Source organism: Vipera ursinii, assembly GCF_947247035.1.
Source record: "Vipera ursinii genome assembly, chromosome: 13".
Classification (NCBI taxonomy): domain Eukaryota; kingdom Metazoa; phylum Chordata; class Lepidosauria; order Squamata; family Viperidae; genus Vipera; species Vipera ursinii.
Window position 1 is genome coordinate 1,504,162 of NC_139526.1, and position 22,100 is coordinate 1,526,261.

Below are 22,100 nucleotides of genomic sequence, written 5' to 3' on the forward strand. Positions count from 1 at the left end.
AATGGAGGTAGTGACAGAGATCACCACAGATGGGGACTGCAGCCAAGAAATTAAAAGACACTTGCTCCTGGGGAGGAAAGCAATGGCAAATCTAGACAGCACACTAAAAAGCAGAAACATCACCCTGTCAACAAAAGTGCGTATAGTCAAGGCTATGGTCTTCCCAGTTGCAATGTATGGCTGTGAAAGTTGGACCATAAAAAGGCTGAGCACCAAAGAATTGAGGCCTTTGAACTATGGTGCTGGAGAAGACTCCTGCGAGTTCCTTGGACTGCAAGGTGATCAAACCGGTCAGTCCTAGAGTAGATCAACCCTGACTGCTCTTTAGAAGGCCAGATCCTGAACTTGAAACTCAAATACTTTGGCCACCTGATGAGAAGGAAGGACTCACTGGAGAAGAGCCTCATGCTGGGAAAGGTTGAGGGCAAGAGAAGAAGGGGACGACAGAGAAGGAGATGGCTGGATGGAGTCACTGAAGCAGTAGGCGTGAGCCTAAATGGACAGGAAGGCCTGGAGGAACGTTGTCCATGGGGTCGCGATGGGTTGGACACAACTCCAAAACTAACAACAGCAGCAACAGTAGGATCTCATGCTCCAATGAAATCTGGATGTTAACCGTATTCTTAACTTATTAGTATTTTGAATTTACTGTTGAAATTGCTGCCTTGTAATGCTTTGTGTATTGGCTTGGGAAGGAAAAAAAGTCAACAGCAGGTAGGTCTAATGTCTGAAAATGCTCATTTTGTCTTGTCTCCGAGAGGCAGGATTCCCAGGCTTGGTGGCTCTGATTTCCATACTGTGTTTATTTTATTACCTCCGTCTCCATAAGGTATTTAATACTTGTAAACCACTTTCAAACTCCAAGCAGTTTACGAATATTGAAACAGCAATAACAATAAAAATACATCTTCATGCCTCAAAAACAAAAAAATACAAGTAATATCAAATAATCATTGCACACACACACACACACACAATACATATCCAGCCACCCTCCAAAGTCATATTTGCCCCTTCCCTCCATCACCCCACCTCCTGGTATGCCCGGACCCTTAGTGGGAACTCTCTGGTCACTCTGTTGGACTGGCAGAAAGCCCTCCAGGATGAGGGTCTCCAGAAGGGTGGGAGGGGAAATCACGTGCTCAGAAGCACAAGAAACAGATATAGAAGACACACCACCACCACCACCTTGGCCTGGCGGTCCTTCCAAAGAGTCGGGAAAGGCAGGGAGGTTCCAAGATTTTAATGCCAATAAAACTGCATGCAGGATCCATGTCTTCACTGTCCTGCCTCAAAGGGCTGGCAATGGCTTAAAGCCCTGTATCTGAGACATTCAGATCTTAAGGTATATTAGGATTAGAGGTAGAATTGATACTAACCAGCTTCTCAAACTGCACTTGGACTTCAGAGATGGATTAGAGGTAGAATGGATACTTTCCTTATCATAACTATCACAAAAGGTTCAGTTTTTAATCCTCCTTTCAAATTTTTGTCTGGTTCCATGGAACACCATGACATAGAGCAGCAGCCCCCAACCTTTCTCCATGCACCGGCAGCCACGGTGGTGGTGGAGGGGAGGGGATGGCTTGGCACTTGCAACCTAGATCCCACGCATGCACAAATGAAGCTTCGCATGCTCGCCTGCTGCTTTTGTGGCTCCGTCCCCAACAGGCTGTGGACTGGGACCAGTATATGCCTGGGAGTTAGGGACCCCTGACTTAGAGGTTCCACACTGGCTACCATTCCCTTTCCATTTCTCAGCTTTGCAGTTTCGTGATACACCCATCCAGCCTCTCTCAATTTAGTATACATAGTACTGTATGAATGCCTTGTTGTTGTTGTTTTAATTTGCATGTATGAAGGGGGCACTTTAGCTCAGTGGTTAAAGATGCTGAGCTTGTCAGCTGGAAAGCTGACAGCTCGGATTCAAGCCTGGAGCACCACACAATGGGGTGAGCTCCTGTCCTCACCCCAGCTCCTATCCACTTAGCAGTTCGAAAGCATGCAAATGCAAGTAGATAAATAGGTACCACATCAATGGGAAGGTAACAGTGTTCGGTATGCCATGTAGCCATGTTGGCCAAGTGACCATGGAAGTGTCTTCAGACAACACTGGCTCCTTCGGCCAAGAAACGGAGATGAGTTCCGCGCCCTAGAATTGGACACAACTGGACAGGGAAACCTTGACCTTTATAGAAAGGCCAAAAATATTTTTTGTCATATTTGAATAGCAACGGAATGGTTGAAAGAACCAAAAGATGGTTTCCAAATTGAATTAGACTCCATGACAGATTTATTTTTGAAATTTGAATTTATTTTGGAAAAAAGGCAAAGTCCTGGAGCTTAGTTAGGCATTCTGCTGCAGGAGTGTGTATACTTACCAATAGGAAGTACAAAATCTCCTTGCAGCATTTATCTGTACAAAACAAGTTCCGTATACTTTGTGGGAATGTAAGTTTTAGTCATATTTAATTTAAAAATAGCAAATTGGAAAGGAAAATGAACTTTTAGGATTCTTTACATTCTATTATAAATTATTTTCCAAAACTGCTGAACTTTATAACATTGCTAACAAGTACCGTATAGAAAAATGATTGCAGTTTCAACAACTTTTTTTAAAAAATGAATTGTTCATGTTAGCCATCAATACTGGGGTAATATGCCAACAATTAACCTTCTTATACCAGTTTTCTCTTAATGTTTGGTGAGAATGTAATACTCTTCACCTACTGAAATTCCTATTGTTGTATATTAATTACTATAACTAAATTTGCAGCCATTTGATCATAGTCTTTAACTTGTTCAGTCTTTTAATCACATTTCAGCAATATTTCATAAATAAGGTCCAACAAGTGCTCTGAAGCTTCTGAAGTCCCTAGGTGTCTCTCTCTGGTTCTGCAGTTCTCTTGGACCAGTTACGGAAGGTGCTGAAACCAGCTGGGTGGTTTTTTGAGAATGTCTCAAAAAAGGTCTTCCTTTCTCTTGTTAATATTCAGATCTCTATACAAGTTGTAATCTCTCCCCCAAGCAAATTTCTTCACAGTTCCATTCAGTAACAAGAGCGAGGTGGAGAATCTGATAAATTATTTTCCTGTATTAATCTCAAATTTTAAGTATGCTCACTGCTTCATTCAGTTGGGCCCGGCAGATCTCCTCATTCTTTTAAATCCTGTAGCATCTTACATTTAATCTTAGGTCTTTTATTGAACTATTTGTTTCTTGTCTCAGCCAATCATTGTTTTTAATTATTATTAGAATCATTTGAAACAGAAATTTAATACTCAAGATAGGCCATCCAATTTAACAGAAGCAATTCTTCCAAGACAAATTAAATTTTCCCCAACTTGAAATGGAAGGAAAGGAAGGACTCACTGGAGAAGAGCCTCATGCTGGGAAAGGTGGAGGGCAATAGAAGAAGGGGACAACAGAGAAGGAGGTGGCTGGATGGAGTCACTGAAGCAGTAGGCGTGACCTTAAATGGACTCCAGAAGATGGTAGAGGACAGGAAGGCCTGGAGGAACGTGGTCCATAGGATCGCGATGGGTCGGACACGACTTCGCAGCTAACGACAGCATCTTGAAATACCCTGCTTTTATATTTTTCCAGATCTGTGAATAAATATTTCTGAACATTTCTACTATTTTTTGTCCAGTAGATTTCTAGATTATTAATCTTTTTAGCGATGCTGTTAAGCCCTGTTCTTTGGTACACGTGTTTTCCTTCCTCATTAAGTTCCAGGTCAACTTTGAGGGTTCTCCTGGCTGCTCCGCTCTCTCTCCCTCAGTCCCATCCAGCCATCATTTCCCTGCCCCCAGGCAGCTTGTTTGCCCACTGAATCAAAGAGGGGGCAAGGAAAACAGCAGGGGTCTTCCAAAGGCTGCTGGGCAGAGGGGAATTATTCACCGAGGAAGCTGCTGTGCCCTCAGTCTGTTGTTTAGCCAATTACTAATTCACCAGGAATTAGCTCTAATGCATTAATAAATGTTGCTGTTTTCCTGACAAATGGCCATAATAATGCATTTTAATGGGCTGCAGTAGTCAGGGATAAATATCTTTTGCATATTACTTATTCAGTACATCTGTAGCTAATTACATTTGCTGAATAATTACATTACAGCTGTCTCAGGTTCCCCCCTCCCCCAGCCTGTGTCAGCAGCCTGCCTGTGATAAATTCCTCCCCTCTCCAGAAAAGGGCATCCCGGAGCCATGGTGATTAGGGTGCTTAATCATCAGCCACAGGGGGAAGGCCCCTTGGCACAGGGGGAAGGCCCCTTGTTGCCAGCCACCCTGATTTAGGAGAGAGAGAGAAGGAGAGAGGGCTGAAAAGGTCTGGCAGGTGGGCAGGGCATCATTTTGGCTCTGGGGCCCCAGAAGGGCCAACGCAACAGCTGCAGGGACCACCTTGGGCTTCAGGTCAGCTTCTGAGGGACTTGGACAACACTCTTGGGGGTATCAAGGTTAGAAGAGCTTCTTGCTGCTTAATGAAGCAGGGAAGGGGGGCATCAAAGAGGAATGCCCTCTAGACCAAGATGCTTTGGGCCAGTGAGACCTCTGGAAGTCCGGGGGGGGGAGGTGTGGACCACTCCAAAAGCCCTGCAGGACCACAAGCATTTTTTTTTTACAGAAAGCAGTGAAGTTGCTTTCTGTTACCCCGGAAGCCCCCAGGGTGCCTTTCTTTTCTCTTGCTGCTTTTCTGGACTGGTGGAGGTATTTTCTTACTGACAGGACTTGTGTGGCTGCCCGTCTCATATAAAGACTCTAGATGGCTCAAGCGACTCACGAAACCTGGTTAGGCCACAGGCACCCTTGTCCCCAAGCGCCAGACCAGCCTTCCTGGCATCTCAGGCCCCCCTCCTAGCTGAAAGCTTGGGAGAAGAGCCAGGTCTTCGTAGCCCTCTGGGGGGCTCAAACAGCAGGAAATGGACAAGGCTCGGGGCTTCCTCCAGCAGCCATCTTTGCCACCTGCCAAATGCTGGGCGCTGGAGAACCCCGTGCGTGCCGTAGGCAAACCCCCATCCAGTCCCCACCCAGGCTGTGTTCCTTCTGGGAATTAGCTGAAGAACCGAAACCAGCGCTGTCCATTCAGCCAGAAACAGATGCAGAAAAGCAAGGAAGCCCCAGGCCAGACTGGACCGAAGGCACCAGGCTGCTGCTTCCTCTGCCTTCTGGGACACACACATACACACACACACACACACACACCAGACAAAGGCAAGGAGGTCGCCAGGCTCAGATGGAAGAGTAGCTCCAGCATGTCTCTCCTCTCCTCTTTTCTCCCTCTCCCTTTTCTCTCCTGCCTTCCCTTCCCTGTAGGGGAGTCACGGTCAGGGAGCAGCAGACACTCGCCCGGGTCCCTCCAACTTGCCATCAAGCCAACTCTCCCGGCTGCAGCTGCCAGCCTGTATTACTAAGGCAGAGATGCAGCTCAGTCCTCGAATAGCCCGGAGCTGCTCCAGGCGAGATGGATGGCACATCGTAACATCTATTTCTTCCTCAGATGGAACTCCTCGTAGGCATCCTATATTCTTTCCGACATTTATTTATTTACCTTTCTCTCTCTTTTTTTAAAAATAACTCAAGCAGTGAACATATCCAACACATCTTCCTTCTCCTATTTTCCCCACCACAACAACCCTGTTGTGTAGCTGGATTTTTGCAGGCATTGAGCGAGACGGAAGGTTCAAAACTGCAACATACTTTATTGAAGGTCAAACAGAATCGAAGCAACAAGGGAGCTGCTGTGCAGCTATTTATACGGTTGGCCGATAGGCAGCGACCAATAGGTTTGAAGCATAGGTTTCCCACCCAAAGACCTACTTAGCTGGCTGAAGACAACCAGTCTGGCCCGGCTAGCAATGGTTAGAACACACACGTGAACTAGCACTTAGCAACTGAAGTCAAGCAATTAGCAAGCAGTGCAACAAGAGCAAACACAACATATACAAAAGGCCAATACATTACAAATCCTGTGAGGTGAATTAGGCTGAGAGAGAGAGAGAGAGAGACTGGCCCAAGATCACCCAGCTGGTTTTCAAGGCTAAGGCAGGACTAGAACTCACAGTCTCCTGGTTTCTAGCCTGGCGACTTAACTACTAGACCAAACTGGCTGTCAGAGCCCTCAGTTATTAATCATACATATTCTCTGGGTTTAGGTTATTTGGGTTCTGCCATTCTCCCATGGGGTGGGGAAGGCCAGGGGGCTTGTAGTGCAGGTAGAACGTTTCCTCTGTTTGCTTTGATGGATCCTCTATGGCTCTATGGCTTTTCAACCTGTTCCCAGATTGTACTTATGACAATATTTGGGTTCCACCAGTGCTTACCAAGGTGTCAAAAACTTGATGACTAAAAAAAAGGGGGGGGGGGATTTTGGGTTTTACTGATTAGATTCATTTGTTGTTATAGAAATGGCTATTTTATAATATTATGGAAAAGTAAAAAGTTGAGGTTCAATGTTAATGCTTCCTTCTACTGCAACAGAGGAAGTATGTTCTTTTTCCCTTCTCCCCCTCACTTTCCCCCCCTTTTTCCTCCCCACTGTGTCCTACTATTTGCTTTTGTATTTTTTGTATTTTATTCTATAATCTAATAAAATATTACAAACTGTAGAAAAAAGGAAAAAAGTACCAGTTTTAATTTCTTCGGTGGATGTTCCTTTGCTGAATCACTCTCCCTTTGCACTGACAAATGTGTGATGAATTTATCCATGTTTATTAATATACACCACTACCAGCTAGCTCAGGGGTCTTTAAACCTGGCACTTTTAAGACTTGTGGACTTCAATTCCCAGAATTCCTCAGCTATCATGGCTGGTTGAGGAATTCTGGGAGTTGAAGTCCACAGGTCTTAAAGTTGCTAAGTTTGTAGACCCCTGAGCTAGCTGGACTCTCCCTTCTGAGCTCTTTCCACAAAGCAGTAAGAATGCACACACACACACACACACACACACACACACACACACAAACACACACACAAAATCCCTTCCCTGTGCTCTTTAAAGACACAGGAATCAAACGAAAAGCAAGAAAGGCTCACAAAATAAACACATAAAGTCCATTTTTTTTCTTTAAGCTGCCTCAGGCATATCACGTGTCACAATGTTGCAACCCCTAGACTGAAAGGAGCGGCAATTGCAAAAAGCTTTAGCCTTAAATTAAGCCTGTTTACTTTCAAAGAAAACTTTCTAAAAACTTTCTAGATCAAGGGTGTCAAACTGCCGGCCCACAGGCCAGATGCATCACGCCAAAAAAGTCGCAATATGTCGTGTCACGTGACGTTGCGACTTTGACACCCCTGCCATAGACAGACTCAAGATAAGGGGGTAAAACTAATTACATTTCTTTAAAGGGATTAAACCTACACAAATCAACACTTTGGACTCATTGCTAGCCTAAAATACAGACTAAAATATTTCAATAACCAAAGCACACAAAGGAGCCTCTGAATTACAAAATGCTGTAAAAACTGTACAAAAATCCTTATGGTAACCCAATCAAGCTGCCAACTGATCCAGAACTAAATAAACCCACCTCCTTTCCGACATGCCGGCTTTTCATTTCATCAGCGCTGATTGCATTCTCCTGACTGGAGAAAACGAACCAGGGGACCTTTTCTTCCAGCAACAGCTGCTGCTCTTCTCTGTCCCTGTTTCCTCCCTGCCTGCTGACCTTTCCTTCTCTTTCCCCGATGTCTTTTTCCCCTTTCCCACCCAAACCACCTCCTTTTATAGCCTTTCCTCTCCTCCCCCCCCTTTTTCTTCAGTTCACCTCCAGCTCCGCACTGCTTTCGGAAGCGCCAATCAGCTGGAGCCCTGCTGGCTCCTGGAGCTTCTGCCAGGCCCAGACAGTCCTGCAGCTGCAGATGCCTCTCCCTCAGGCTTGCTTCGGCTCATTCCCCTCACCTGCTACACTTGGCTAGCAGTCGCGTACCACCTGCCATGTAGCAAAGTACCACAGGTGGTATGTGTACAACTGGTTGAAAAGCCCTGCTCTATGGGCTGTGAAAGGAATGCCTCGGGCCATCTGCCGTATCTCAGCATGGAGGGAGGAACCAGAGAAGACCTAACAACCGTGAGAGAGGCATCTTTATCGGTTGCTTTCCCACAGCTCAATGTCACCTGTGGGTTGGCCTGTTTGAACTGACAGGATGGACTGTTGGGGTGGAGTTATTACTTCGCGGGTTTAACCTATTGATTTGGGCGGGAAGATCTCAGATCCTGCCTAGCTTTCCTGCTTTCTGTCCCTGCCAATAAAAGTTCCTTTTCAAATGATGCCAGTTGCAAGAGTTCTGCTTTCCTGGTAGAGAAACAGCGGCAGGTCCTAGGAACTGTGGTGGGGAGACTTCTGCTGACCTTAAGGGGAGGTTAGTTCCCGTTTAAGCAGGCTGCAGTCTGAAGAGGAGGAGGAGGAGGAGGAGGAGGAGGAGGAGGAGGAGGAGGAGGAGGAGGAGGAGGGAGAAGAGAAATTGGCAACTTTTGTTACTATTGGATGGAGGCTGAGTGGTTGAACAATCACACCAAACAAGTGGATGTGTTAAGCAGCACACTACAAACCCCTGTTTTCTGTCCCATGCTAATTAACATGCACATAATTGACTTGGACCAAAGGTGAGAAAATACTGTTAACAGGTTTTGGAAGACACAAAAAGTGGAAGAGATAGTATTCACTTAGAGGACAGTACCAGTAACAATTTTTAAGAGGATCTGGACACTCCCAAGCTACAATAGCAGAAATCGACAAGAGAAGTCACTCCTTTTGATTGTTTTGTACTTCCAACTACAATATTGCATTTGTGCAGCAAGCATTTGTCATCACAATGGGCCGAACGAATGGCAGCTGAAGTTATGGCTGCTGTGGTGCCCCTGAGATCATGTGAACCAAATTTGGGCGCTGCCCACATATATGATCACTGCATGCTTTCAACTCCGCCCACCCACTCACCTCCCCCCATCTCTGCTGTTTACACCCTGCACTTTGCCATCTACCCTTATTTCCCCCCCCTGCCATTGCCCCACCAGCTGACCTGCCCCATCTCCTTCCTCCTAGTGCAGGGATGTCAAACTGACGTCACATGACATTGCGGGTTTGACATGTCTGTCCTAGTGCGTCCTCCCAACCATAACTGCGAGCACTAGTTGTTACCACCAGGAGGAAGAAGGTGGCAGCCAAGAGCGGTGGAGGGCGGCAGGAGTAGCGGTCCAGCAGTGGGCGGGGAGGCCCAAAGGGCAGAGGCAGGTGGCGCTGAAGCAGACTCGAGTGTGGTAGAATGGGAGAAGCGTGAGGTTCTCATGCTAGCTCCAACCAGGACTGCCAGGACTGCTGTCGCTAAGTGGTGCAGTCATGTGATGTTTCACCTAATGACCGCTTCGCTTAGCGACTGAAATTTCTGTCCTAATTAGGGTCATTAACTGAGGACTACCTGTACTGCTAGACACCACACTTTAGGAAAGGTATTTACCAGCTGAAGCATCTCCAGTGAAGAACAGCCCAGATCCTAAGGGGCCCGGAAGGAAAAATTATGAAGAAGCTTTGAAGGAGATGGGGCAGAATTGTTCAGTTCCCCCACTAGACAGGCAAGGAAAAAGGGATTTAAAATGCTAGGAAGCGGAGGTTGGGTGGCCTTCCGATGGAAATGCTCCAGTTATGGATTACAACAAAGGGGAAGAGATCATACAGGTTCTCTGCAAAGGCCCTCCGTCCTCACCTTCTGCGCCTTATTGATCCCTGAGTCTGCTGCTCTGCTTGCTCTTGCACAGAGCCCTGAGCCCCAGGAAGGCTGCAAGCCCGGCAGCCCAGATCAGCGGGAAACCAGTTTGAAGGCCAGTTCAATCAGTTGCCTGTCAGGTGCAGGTGATCCGCTGCGTGCAACTCCTGAGGAGCAACACAAAGAAACATTTTGATATTTTAGAAAAAGCCACGCAGGCTGAGCCACGAACAAAAAGCATCTTTGGCGTTGAACCTTTCAGACAAGACTATGACCCTCCCAATGCGCACTTCTGGATCTCCTGGGAAGTTGCTTTAAGTAAAGAAGAAGTCTAACTTCTTTTCAGCCTTGCAAGATGCTTTTCTAAATCATTTTTATATTCCTTAAATTTAAACTTAAAAAATAAAATTTAAAAATAAAATTTACATTTGGGTTTCACTTTCTTTGACATACATTTTTTCATTTTTTTATTAAACTATAATTAGCAAACATTATCATGCAAATAAATTAATATAAACTCAAAATGCATTGAGAAAAAAATATATATAAAAAACAACTAAAAAGCAAAAAGACAGATGCTGTATATGTACAAATTTATGTATATTCAAATTACTACCATATTATGGTCTATTGCTATTGGCATAAATCATAACATCCATCCAAATCTGACAGAATTCTGCTTTTCTGCCTCTGATGTCTCATTATTTTGTGATCTTTTTTCTAATGTGGCAATTTAAGAGGCCTTGTTAATTCACACCTCAATTGCTATGGCATCTAAAATTATTATCTACCTAGTTATTATGTTATCTATTACCCAATGTGGGGCCATTATTATTTTAGTTTCTAAAATTGAATAGTAATTTCCTTACTCTTAAGCTTGTGGTTCAGTCCTGTAAATAGATGCAGAAAGTCTACCTCTGGGGAGCATTTAGTTCTTTGTTTAGTAATGCTATTTATCTACCCAAACTATTTGCCCACAAAATGCAAGAACGGCTTTTACTCCAAGCTCTACCCCAACATTTAGAAGAATCATTTTGATATATATGCCAATCTGACAAGAGTCAATGGAGAATCACCCACCGCGGTTCTGGCACTGAAGCTGAACGTACAACATCAGTGTTGGAAGGGACCTTGGAGGTCTTCTAGTCCAACCCCCTGCTCAAGCAGGAGAACCTACACCATTCCAGACAAGCGGCTGTCCAGTCTCTTCTTAAAAGCCTCCAGGGATGGAGCACCCACAGCTTTTGAAGACAAGCTCCTCCACTGGTTTATTGTTCTCACCGTTAGGACATTTCTCCTCAGTGCTCTAGGTTGGTTCTTTCCTTGATTAGATTCCATCCATTGCTTTTTGTCCTGTCTTCTGGTGCTTTGGAAAATAGATGGACCCCCTCTTCTTTGTGGCAGCCCCTCAAATACTGGAACACTGCTATCGTGTCTCCCCAGGTCCTTCTTTTCACTAGACTAGACAAACTCAATTCCTGCAACCGTTCTTCATAGGTTTCAGCCTCCAGCCCCTGATCATCTTTGTTGCTCTTCTCTGCACTTTTTCCAGAGTCTCGACATCTGTTTTCTATCGTGGTGACCAAAACTAGATGCAGCATCCAGGCTTTATAAAGTGGTACTAACAGCTGGGGGGGATCCATCTGGGGGGTTTCCATCATTGCTGCCAATTGGGCTCTTGGATGGTCAATGTAGTACATAACATCAGCACCACAAGCTTCCTTTAAACCATAGGGAGGATTTCCCTATTTATAGTTGCAATAATCACCTAAAAATTTTTGAGAGTGCTCCTTTTGGTTGGTTGAAGGCATTAAATATTAATTTCTTTAAAATAGTATAAGACCGAGTTAATGAAACTCTAACATTCTGTTGCCCTGAAGAGATTTAATTCCAGAAAAACCCCAGTAACTTATCACTCTGATTTATAATGAGAGGTTCCCTATTGTAAAAAAAAATCTTTTAGACTATAAAGATTGTATGTGCTCAAAAATGGCAATTATTTTTCCACAAAAAAGTATTTTTCTAGAATAAAAAGAGTGAAAATGTGTTTACTAAAATGATGTTTCCAGGTAAAGACACAGTTTTGATAAAGGATTATTTAACTCCATTATTAAAAGGCATACAGTTAGTCCTTGACTTACAACCACAAATGAACCCCAAAGTTTTATTTCTACGAGATAGTTGTTAAGTGAGTTTTGCCCCATTTTATGACCTTTCTTGCCATTGCTGTTAAGTGAATCATTGTAGTTGTTAAGTTAGTAACATGGTCATAAAGTGAATCGGCTTCCCCATTGACTCAGTTTGTCAGAAAGTCACAAAAGGGGATCACATGACCCCGGGACAGTGCGACCGTCATAAATATGAGCCAGTTGCCAAGTGTCTGAATTTTGATCATGTGACCCTGGAGATGCTGCAATGGCCATGTGAAAACTAGCCATTAGTCACTTTTTCAGGGCCGTTGTAACTTGGAATGGTCACTAAGTGAAAGTTTGTAGTCAAGGACTATCTGTATATCAGGACCATCATCCCTGTGGTTTGGCTAAAATTTTGAAACCTCTTTATCTCGGCCTTCTGCTCACACCCAGAAGTGGCCTTCAGGAGCAGGTCTAGGCTGCACAGCTGGGCTCTGTGAAACCCAGGCTCATGGTGTGTCTTCTCGGCTCTTGGCTGTGGTCTTGGCCTCCGTCCTAAAGGAGCCCAGCAGAGGCAACCTGGCTGTGAAGTGGCTGCTCCTAGAAGGCAAAGGGTGAGGAGGGGGATTGAGCCCGGCTGGTTCCGGAGACCCCACAACGCCCAGGCCCAGCTTCAACTGTTGTAGAAAGAGGAGACTCATGCCAGCTCTTCAGGAAAGGAAAAGTTTAATGCGCAGGTTCAGAAGGCTTGAACAAAGCAAAAGGTCTGAATCCCAGAGGGCTCATAAACATTTTTATACACCTCTAATTCCTAGTTATACATTGTTATACATAGTTATACATTGTTACTTATGTCGTTAGTATTCTACACACATTCTTATCCGAAGACAGTTTACAGAAGAAAATTACTTGTAGTACGTGTAGACAGGATATAATTATCCCAATCATCATCTGCCTTAAGGACAAGACTATGTTTGCTTAAACAAGGACTTTAATACATTCCTCTTTAAGACAGTCACCGGGGAATACGTGTAGTTACGCTAACAGGATTATGGCTTCCTTGATCAGCGTCTGTTCTAAGGACAAGAATATATTGTTTCACAATTATACTACGATCTCCTTCCCAGATTCAACAGGGGCCTCTGAGTGACATGGATAATCTCCAGATTCCTTCTGGATCATTGTATTGTTGTATTTATTTACTTGAATTTTATGTGACCACTTTTAAGGTTTACACTATTCTGACTGTTCCTCGTAACCCTTTTGCTCTTTTGCTGCACATGGGGAGCTGAAGGATCAGAATTCCTTTCTCCTGGCTATTCTGACACGGCCGCTTCAGCTTCAGCTATTTGCCTATTGATTTCCTTCCTGCTGGTTAATGAGTGCAATGAAGCCTTTCATTTCATCTCTTAAGGCCCAGTCATCGCATCACGTCTCTGTCTGTGGAACAGCCCTGCCCGCAGCTGCCCGTCCTTCCCTAATGGGCTCTGAGGATCTGGGCACTCCCTTGCGTTGGTCAGGCAGCCTGGCCCATCCTGGCTTCTTTGAGAGGACTTCAAGAAACCAGAATCAGCTCCAAGGAGGGCAATGTGCAAGATGGCCAAACAGAAGTAAGTCCCGTGCCGAGGGGAGAACTGGAATAGCTGCCTTGACAGCCCTCGTTCAAACTGTCCCTCTTGGTGACGAGCACAGAAGGTGGGACAAGAAGGCGGTTCCAGGAGGCAGATTTCGGCTGTGCATTAGGGGAGTAACTGAAGGACCAGAGGAGTTTGATAGTGAGGCCATCAATCCAGATGCCAGGCTGGCCTTTAAGCCCCTGGAAGGCCCAGGACAGGTTCCCTTCTGCTCTGCATTTGCTTTCGGCTCCTGCAGGCCCTGCGTAGGTCTGAAAGGGCCCATTCGGTTTGTTTCTCCTTGTTGTGCTGCAACCGACGTAGGTATTGGCTTAGTATTGGCTGAAATATGGGGCAGAGATTGCCTAGAACAAATCCACCCAATTAAACAATTTCATTTAGGTGTGAATTTGGTGTCAATTGACAGACAATGTGAGAAATGCTTTTCATGCCTGTTAACCAGGATTTTATCACTCCTGCATTGCCCTCCCTTCTTCTCCTGCCTTTGCCTTAAGCAGGTATCCACTGCAGCGTGAGGCAGCCACAGAAAGCCAGTATCACTTGGCAGAGTGATCCAGGGGGTGTCCACAAGGTGTGATCAGAGAATTTGAGATGGCAGCCATGATGGTGTGATTGAACCCTTCCTCCACAAAGTACATTTTTTAAAAAAACACGATAGAACTTTGGTCCCATGTGAGATTTTTGGCCACACGACGTGCATCTCCCCTGGCAGCCCAGCTGCCCCAGACAAGAAGGAGTTGCTGCCGAAGGAGAGTTGCCTACATGGCCTACCTGGCAGGGATGGCCAGGCGAATAGGAGGCCCACCTATTTCTCCCCTGGAGGCCAACCGGGTGGGGAGCGGGGAATCTTGTGGTCCTGTGCTGTAGGCTTCCAAATAAACATGAACAGCTGCAAACCGTATCCTGGGGAAAGCACGTTATTTCGGGACCCAGAGCAGAGGGTGGGGGGTCTTACCTGCCCTGGCTGCAGCAACAGGGGGGCAAGGCAGGCTTCCACGGAGGCCATCGGTGGTGGCACTTTTGGGGTGGCCGTAACCAAAAGGCAGCTCCTTCCAACTCTGCCTTTCTTAAAGCATACTAAAGCAAAGAGGGCAAGCAAACAGTATGCAGACGAGGGTCTCCCACCCTCTGAGAATGGAGGGTCAGGCTGCCTGCTGGACAGATTTGTTGGAATTCAGTTTGAGCAAGTGGTAACTCTTTAGACGTTTATGTGCTTTTTATTTAGCCTCAAGAAAAATACGTTAATTTACGTTGATCAGAAGCTTCTTGGAATTCCAAGAACTTAATTGATGCCCATTTCCCTCTTCCTTTAAGAGCAACTAATGCGTCTGGTTCTACATTTCCTCCTTTATTCCAAAAACGAGGACAAGCCCAGATTCCCAGAGCTTCCCAGCTGCTCAGGAAGCCGTTAAGATCCGAACCTCAAGAATAAGGACCAAGTTCCTCTGGTTTTGTTGCTGGCAACTGAATTGTTAGCCTGCAATGCTAATTTTTTTTCCTTTTTTCCCCCTTCAGGAACGCCTGTTGCTTTTGCTCTGGTGCTCCAACTGGCTCTTTCAGCTCCGCTCACCTGCCTGCAAGGCGGCCCTTCCTCGCCAGGTAACCTTCCCCCCCACCCCCAAGCCCCTTGGAAGCCTGGCAGTGCAGCTGAGGCAGCCGCATCCCAGCAGGCCAGCGAGAGGCCCAGGCCAAGGCACACACACACACACACACACACACACACACACTCACACAGCTGAAGGGGCTGAAAAGGTAATGTGCGGTTTACAAGCTGTTCTCACCAAAATTGCAGGTTTTGCTTGTTGCCTTTTCCTAAAAATAAAGTTCATTAAAGATTTGCAAATGTGCTAAATTATGTTTTAAAATTAAGTGTTAATTTTGTAAAGGTTCACAGTTGTGTGTGCACACTAGAAATAGCTATTTTGAAAAAAAATCACAAATGTTCTGTCCCTAAATCTCTTTCCCCCACCCCAAAAAAGAGCGCTTGGCGACAGCACCTTTCCTTTCAGAAATAAGCACTTTGCTGGCCCCAGGAATGCAGGTTGCTTTGCTTTCGTCCCATCAAACGAACTTCCCGCTCCCCCTTTCGTTCTCTCTGTCGCTGCCAGAACTCTTCTGGGCTGGCTGGCGGGCTGGCAGGCTCCCTTCCCCTCTCCTCCCCCTCCGGGTGCTCTGAGCCCCTCCCAGAAAACGCAGCCTTAGAGCAGACTGTAATTAGTGCGGAGAAGCCCCAGCTGCCCCAAAGAACAAGCATAATGCAGGTTGGGGCGCTTGGCAGGAAAAGAGTCTCTGAAGGAACCGGCCAGGTGTCCTTCCAGGATTCAGCTGCCAGGACATCATCTGGCTGGCACAAGCATTTGCTTCCCTTTTGTTACCATGTCTTTTTGTGCTTGGATCCTGACCTCTTTCTCTGGTCCCTACTCACCGGTTGACAGTGATAATTTCAGTGTGTGATTCCATAATATGTTTGCAGTTTGGTCTCTCTCACACACATTGTAATTTGCAATTAATTTTGCTCAGTTTTCGCTGGATAGACAAGGCACACAAAATAGGCTGAAATCCAGGTACAGAAGGTAACCCGCTCCCAGCTAGGACATCTTGCGTGAATCACCCCAACTTGCTAAAGTCGTCTGTGTTTCTCAACCTTGGCAATTTAAGAAGCATGGACATCCATTCCCAGAATTCCCCAGCCAACAGGCTAGGTTAAAGTCTGCGCCTCTTAAAGTTCTGAGGTTGAAAAACACTGTTCTAGTTTATCTGTCCGCAAGAGTTTGTGGCGTATGCAGCCATGGGTGATTTACTGAACTTGTTTAGGGTTAGTATGCTGTGAGAATGCGAGCCTCCTGTTTCTGCTCAGGGGCTGCTGTCATGCAATGGGCTTAAATTGTGTCATTGAAAGAGCTGACAACTGCACTGACATGACATACTAAACTCGGTTACTTTTAATCTTGGTTAGTTTTTATAGTGTTGCACTTCATGCAAATCTGCCCTTTACTTGTTTATCATTAAATGTATTGTGTGACTTCAGTGCAGCAGGAATGACACATTCACACAAACATAAAGATGGACCTTGTTATATATACTCTAGGAGGTGTTTCGTCTGAGTAAGAAAAATGGACTTCAGCCATGCTCACCTCACTTCCTGTTTTATATGCCTCTGTAAGAGACACAAAACAAACTGCAAAAGCTCAGATACCTGAAACTTTTTCTTGCAGATAAGTGTAGCCTGCATTTTGTAGCCACAGATAGGTAAATCTATGAATACTAAGTCTCTGGATTATGAAGGGCATCCGAATATAAATAAACTGGAATAGCAATTTCAACCTTTTTCTTTATCCTGGATCATAAAATTGCCAAATCAAAGCGCCCATGACTCAACGGTGCTGAAACCAGCTACTAATTCCCCATTTTTCAAGTCAAAAGAGAAAGTCACTGAACAGAAGACATTAATGTGTCTTTGCAGCCAAAATAAGCTTTGGGTCCCCCTGTGTGTTTGCAGGGAGGGAATCGCAGTCCTTCCAGCTTAACGTTGCCGTTTTCATGCCATCAGCCTTAATAAGCACCCAGGCAGTCAGTACAAAGGGGCACCGCAATTAAGAACCCCACATTCACCCATGGGCACCCACTAACACACACAGGACAATGATCTCTGTGGGGCCCCAAAGAAAGTGGGATATTTGTGACCCAAATGCAGATCAAGTGTCACTGCTGGTATTCAACAAGATGTTTTTTATACTGTAAAACCAAACATGCACATCAGAAATTTTTGATATGTCATCCCTTCTTCCAGATTTATTGAAAACATGCACAGTTCAGGTTAACATCCCATAATTTGCATGGAGGGATGCCCTTTGTTAGCTAAGATTCTACCTCTGGAAATGTTTTTTAACACGCTCATGTTGAGCTTTTTGCCTCTGGACCTTTGCCTGGACAGTCTTGACCACAGCTCAAGGAAAGGTCACCCTCCTGTCCTTGTTCCAGGACTGGCCCCACTTGCAAAATTCTCCAACACGGTCACAAAGCCAGAAAGCTGGACTCAAGCTCCCCATAACGGAAGCATTTGTGGCCAGCCTCTTTTGGTGTCCAGGGGAGTCTTAAGCTCCCTGCGGATCTCAACAATGGCTCTCCCACACAAAAGCATCCTCTGAGGGGATCAGGTGGGCCAGCTCTAGATGGAGCGAATTCAAGGCTCCCTTGCCAAAGCCCTGAAGAGCTGGCTGACAGGCTAATGGGCCTTCAAGGTCTTGGCTGCAAAAACAGCTCACGGACTCTGGTTAGCCCAGGAATGGTTGCCATTCAAAGAGGAGACTTGGAACAAACGTGGTAGCAGAACTCTTCCTCACTGGGGCCTTCTCCATCTTCCTTTAGGGCCAAGGGTACAAATATACATTCCTATTCTGCCTTTTCACTTGAGAGGCCTTTAGGGTGTGTCAGAAACAATTCCACCCATCCCCCAAAGCCACAGACACACCCATCCACTGAGTAAAGAGGACCAGAGAAGGGCCAAGGGCTCCTGCAGCCAGGTTGGCGGTGGCCCCTTCCAATGCGCAGTACTGGGCCAGGGCTTTGCCCACTGGCATGGACCAGGGAGCTGCTCTCTTCTCCTACAGCAATGCTGCCTCGCTAAAAGCCCCTGCCAAGGCCTGGCACCAGTCAGCTTCCCTGTCCCGACAAGAGAACATAGCTGGGGCTGCAAGGAAAGCTGCCCTGTGGCTGTGGGCCTCCGCTTCCCGGCTGCTCCTGGCAAGCCTTTGGTGCCCAGGCACGGTTCCTGCCAGGCAGCAGCCACCATTTCCAGCAGCAGCAGCCCCAGTGCCACTCTGGGTGCCCTGCAGCCACCGACCGCGGCTCTCGGCAAAGCGGCTCCTCCTGCGGGGCTGTGGTGGCTTTTGAAGACTTGCCAGGAGATCAGGTCCCCTTCAGGTGACAAAGGGATCAGCGGCCACCACACAAATCTACGGCTAATCCCCACAATCAATATTTTTCATTAAGAGCCTGCGCAAGCCAGGCCGTTGGAGGAGGAAAATCTGTTTAGGGTGACATCTTGATGAAGTTATTCAGTGCAGAGCATTTAAGTCATGGAACAGTAATCAAGAGTGCCCAGCGGGAAGATTGGAGATCGCTGGGCTGGGGACAGACACACAAGGAGCTCCCTGAGGAGGGGGGGCACGATCCCCACAGAAGCGGACAGACTTATCTTGGGGAGAGAGCCCTCCTGTGCCTCCTGCGGTGCTTCGTGTCTCTGCCCTGGCATCGCTTTTCCTCCGCGTGGCTCTCTCGTAATGTTCGGCCCAGCTCAGGACCTTTCTGGGTGCTCTTTCTGTCTTCTGCAAGCTCACCCTCCCAGCCCCCTCTGGGTCCTCTGCCAGCCTGGGCAGCCCCTCGGCATCTCACCGTCCTGAAAGTGCCCGGCCAGAACGGTTTGTGAGAAAAGAAGCTTCCTTGAGAGAATCCTGGCTTTTTTGAACCTCACGGTAATCCAGAGGTTCTGCAACGGCAGGTGTGGTAAGCTGGCCAAGCAAACCCTCACAGCTTAGTGTTGCGTGTGCAGCAGGTTGTCCTTCTTGGTCAGTCAGCACCGCAGTTCCTCCTCCGTGCGGGGGGGAGAGGAAGGCGTTCAGGGCAGAGCAGAGGGCCACGGGGACCCCCTGTTCCTTGCAAGGGAGAGCTTAGCTTGGGGGCCCAGCTGGCTGCCTGCCTTCCCTCTCTCCAGCCATCCGCTGCAACTGAGCCATGCCTGGCAGCTCGGCAGAGCCAGCCTTCCCTTCCTCTCTCCCTCCAGAGGGCCTTGGCAGAGCTGGCCTCCCCTCGGCCCTGAAGACAGACTCCTTTGGGGCACATAAGCTCCTTCAAGCCGCTCGACTTGCCCCTGTTTCTCCCGGTTGGTACTGATTCTGTGCCGCCCCCAGACAGTCACACCCATCTTTGCAATTAGAGGCTCTGTGCACAGCCTAACAATCATTTTGGAAGAAGGGTCCCCAAAGACCTACAGATATCATACAACCGCAGCACGGCAGGAAGCAAACTGGTTACCCAGCCGCCCCAACATTGCATAGCTCAGCCTGGCTCCATTCATCTGAATGAAACCGCCGTCCACGGATGACGTGGAAGGAAGGTTCCAGCTTGCATTGGAAAAGCAGCTCATGCCTGCTTGCCTGGCTCTCCCCCCACTTGGGTCTTGCTCAGGACGGGGAGGGGGGAGGGAGGGCTTGCCTGAGAGCCAGCAGGAGCGGACTCTGTCCTCCCCACCCCCTGCCTCCAATCAGGCAAGTGGAGGGGCAGGGCGGCCCCTCCGGCAGACAGCTTCTCTGGCCCCTGCTGGAGGGCAGGCCTGGCTATTGCCCGCTCTCCGCTCTCCTGAAACCTTCCCTGGCCTGCAGCTGAAGCTGGCGAATAAAAATGCACCGCTGCTGGGTCTGCAGCCCCCCTCCCCCTTGCCAAGCCTTGCCAAGGGCAGCTGATGGCTGTCGCTGAAGGCAGCTCCATCAATAATGGATGCTTGCAAACCAAGCAAGTGCGAAAATTCTCTCTCCCCCATGAATTATAAATGCGGCACGGCTCAGTTGGGCTCCATCTCCCATTCCATTTCTTTGTGTATTAAGGGGGGGGGGAAATCATGTTTCCAATTAACACATTCCATCCTTAGGTGACACAAGAGCAGTTCTCCAGCGATGGGCAGATGCCATCTCTGTCCCTGCCAACCTGCAGATGCAGCGGGGGGGGGAGCAGAGCCAGCTGCAACGGTGCTGAGCTGGGCATGCATGTCCCTGGCCTCGCCAGGGGTCAAAACACCCAGAGCCACAAAGTGAGAGACTGCTTCGCCTCTGTAAATGGCCTTGTACAAGAGGTAAGCGGTGATTGTGGCATGGTGTCCCCAAACTGTTTCGTAGATGCCCTGCTTTGGGGAAGAGGTCACAGCAAGCCAAAGCAAGGGGCAACAGGCTCAGCCCCATCCAGGAAGGGATGCTCTTCCAGGAGCCCAAGGTGGAAGGCACAGCCAGCTCTGCTCCATCTCCTGGGCCCTGAGATCAGAGCAGGACCTCCCTGCCCCATCCGTCTCTACTCAGGTGTGCCATGGAACCTTGAGAGACCAGCCTCAAGGATGAAGAAAGGATAAACTTGCGGGAGAGCCCATTATCACTGCCCTCCTACCTAACCCAGTTTGGGCATCAGCTGTCTAAGGTCCATTCAGGTGAAAGACTCAAACCCTTGCCTTGTCCCGGACAGCAGATAGTGTGGCTTGACCAGGTGCCCTAAAAACTTCACATCTCAGGCTTTGGTGTCACTGGCATGTATCCAGTAATTGCCATTCCTTGTAATGAACAGCAATTTCCAAGAATATGGTACAGATCCACAGGGAATCACAATGGTGGAACATTTCATAATTAGGCCTAAAGAAAAGATGAAAGGATTTTGCAAAATTGCCCATAATTGTCAGCGACTTTTGCTTGTTCCTAAGAAAAATATGGAGAGCAGTTCTGGAAACAGCACGACATGATTGCAGGCAAAGTAAAGGCTTACCTTGAGGGTTGAGAAGCAGAAGCATGACTGAAATGGTGGGCCATCCACGGCTTTCCAGAGGGAGCTTCCCCAGCTCTGTGTCCCTTTGTGGGAATCGTGAGCCGACTTAATTCTCCAGCCAGCAAGAAGACCAAAAGTCCAGAAAGCCGTGGAAGCACTTGGGACAATCCTGCCTTGGACCCACATGCAAAACAGGGTCAGAAGTACGTGACATCCCAGAGATCCCCCCTCATTCCCACGTAGCAGAGGAACAAGCCCCACAGTTGCCCCCTTCCTAGCTGCCCATTCACTTGGAGCAACAGCTGGATGTGTCGCCACCTGGAGACCCATGGATGGCCCAGGAAAGGAGCCAGTAGAAAATCTGCAGTCCCATCAACAGGCCTTCCCCATGGAGTCAGACCTGCCTTCCTCTTCCTCGTTCCCTCCCCCAAAGGGGTGTCGTGCCTCTGTCCTTTTCTTCCCTTTGCCCACTGCCCTGTCCTGCTCATCTTCCAGGATGACAGAACCGTTTCTTTGATTCTTATTGTAATCTTCTTAGTGGTTCATCCACCCCCACTCTGAAAGTCTGGCCTGGCACAGTGAGTGGCAATCTGTGTCGGTTTCACATCTCCCTCCCTCCTTGCTTATTCAAGTTGCGTTCCTGGCTCACTACACATCCTGCCCATCAAAAAAAGAGCCTTGGTGGAGCAGTGGGCTAATGCCTCCTTAAGTAACACCAGCTGCCTGCAATTAATGCAGGTTCGCATCCCACCAGGCTCAAGGTTGACTCAGCCTTCCATCCTTCCCAGGTAGGTAAAATGAGGACCCAGATTGTTGGGGGCAATTAAGCTGACTTTGTAATAATGCCACTTGGGGGGGGGTGTGAAAGCCCTAATAAGCAGGCATGTACATAGAATGAAGGCTACTGCTAAGCACATTTGATTTGTGCTTTAGATTGTAAGCCGTCCTGAGTCTTCGGAGAAGGGCGGGATATAAATGGGATTTAAAAAAAAGGAACCTTGGAGGTCTTCTAGTCCAACCCAGACCCTTGGTGGAGCAGTGGGCTAATGCCTCCTTAAGTAACACCGGCTGCCTGCAATTAGTGCAGGTTCGCATCCCACCAGGCTCAAGGTTG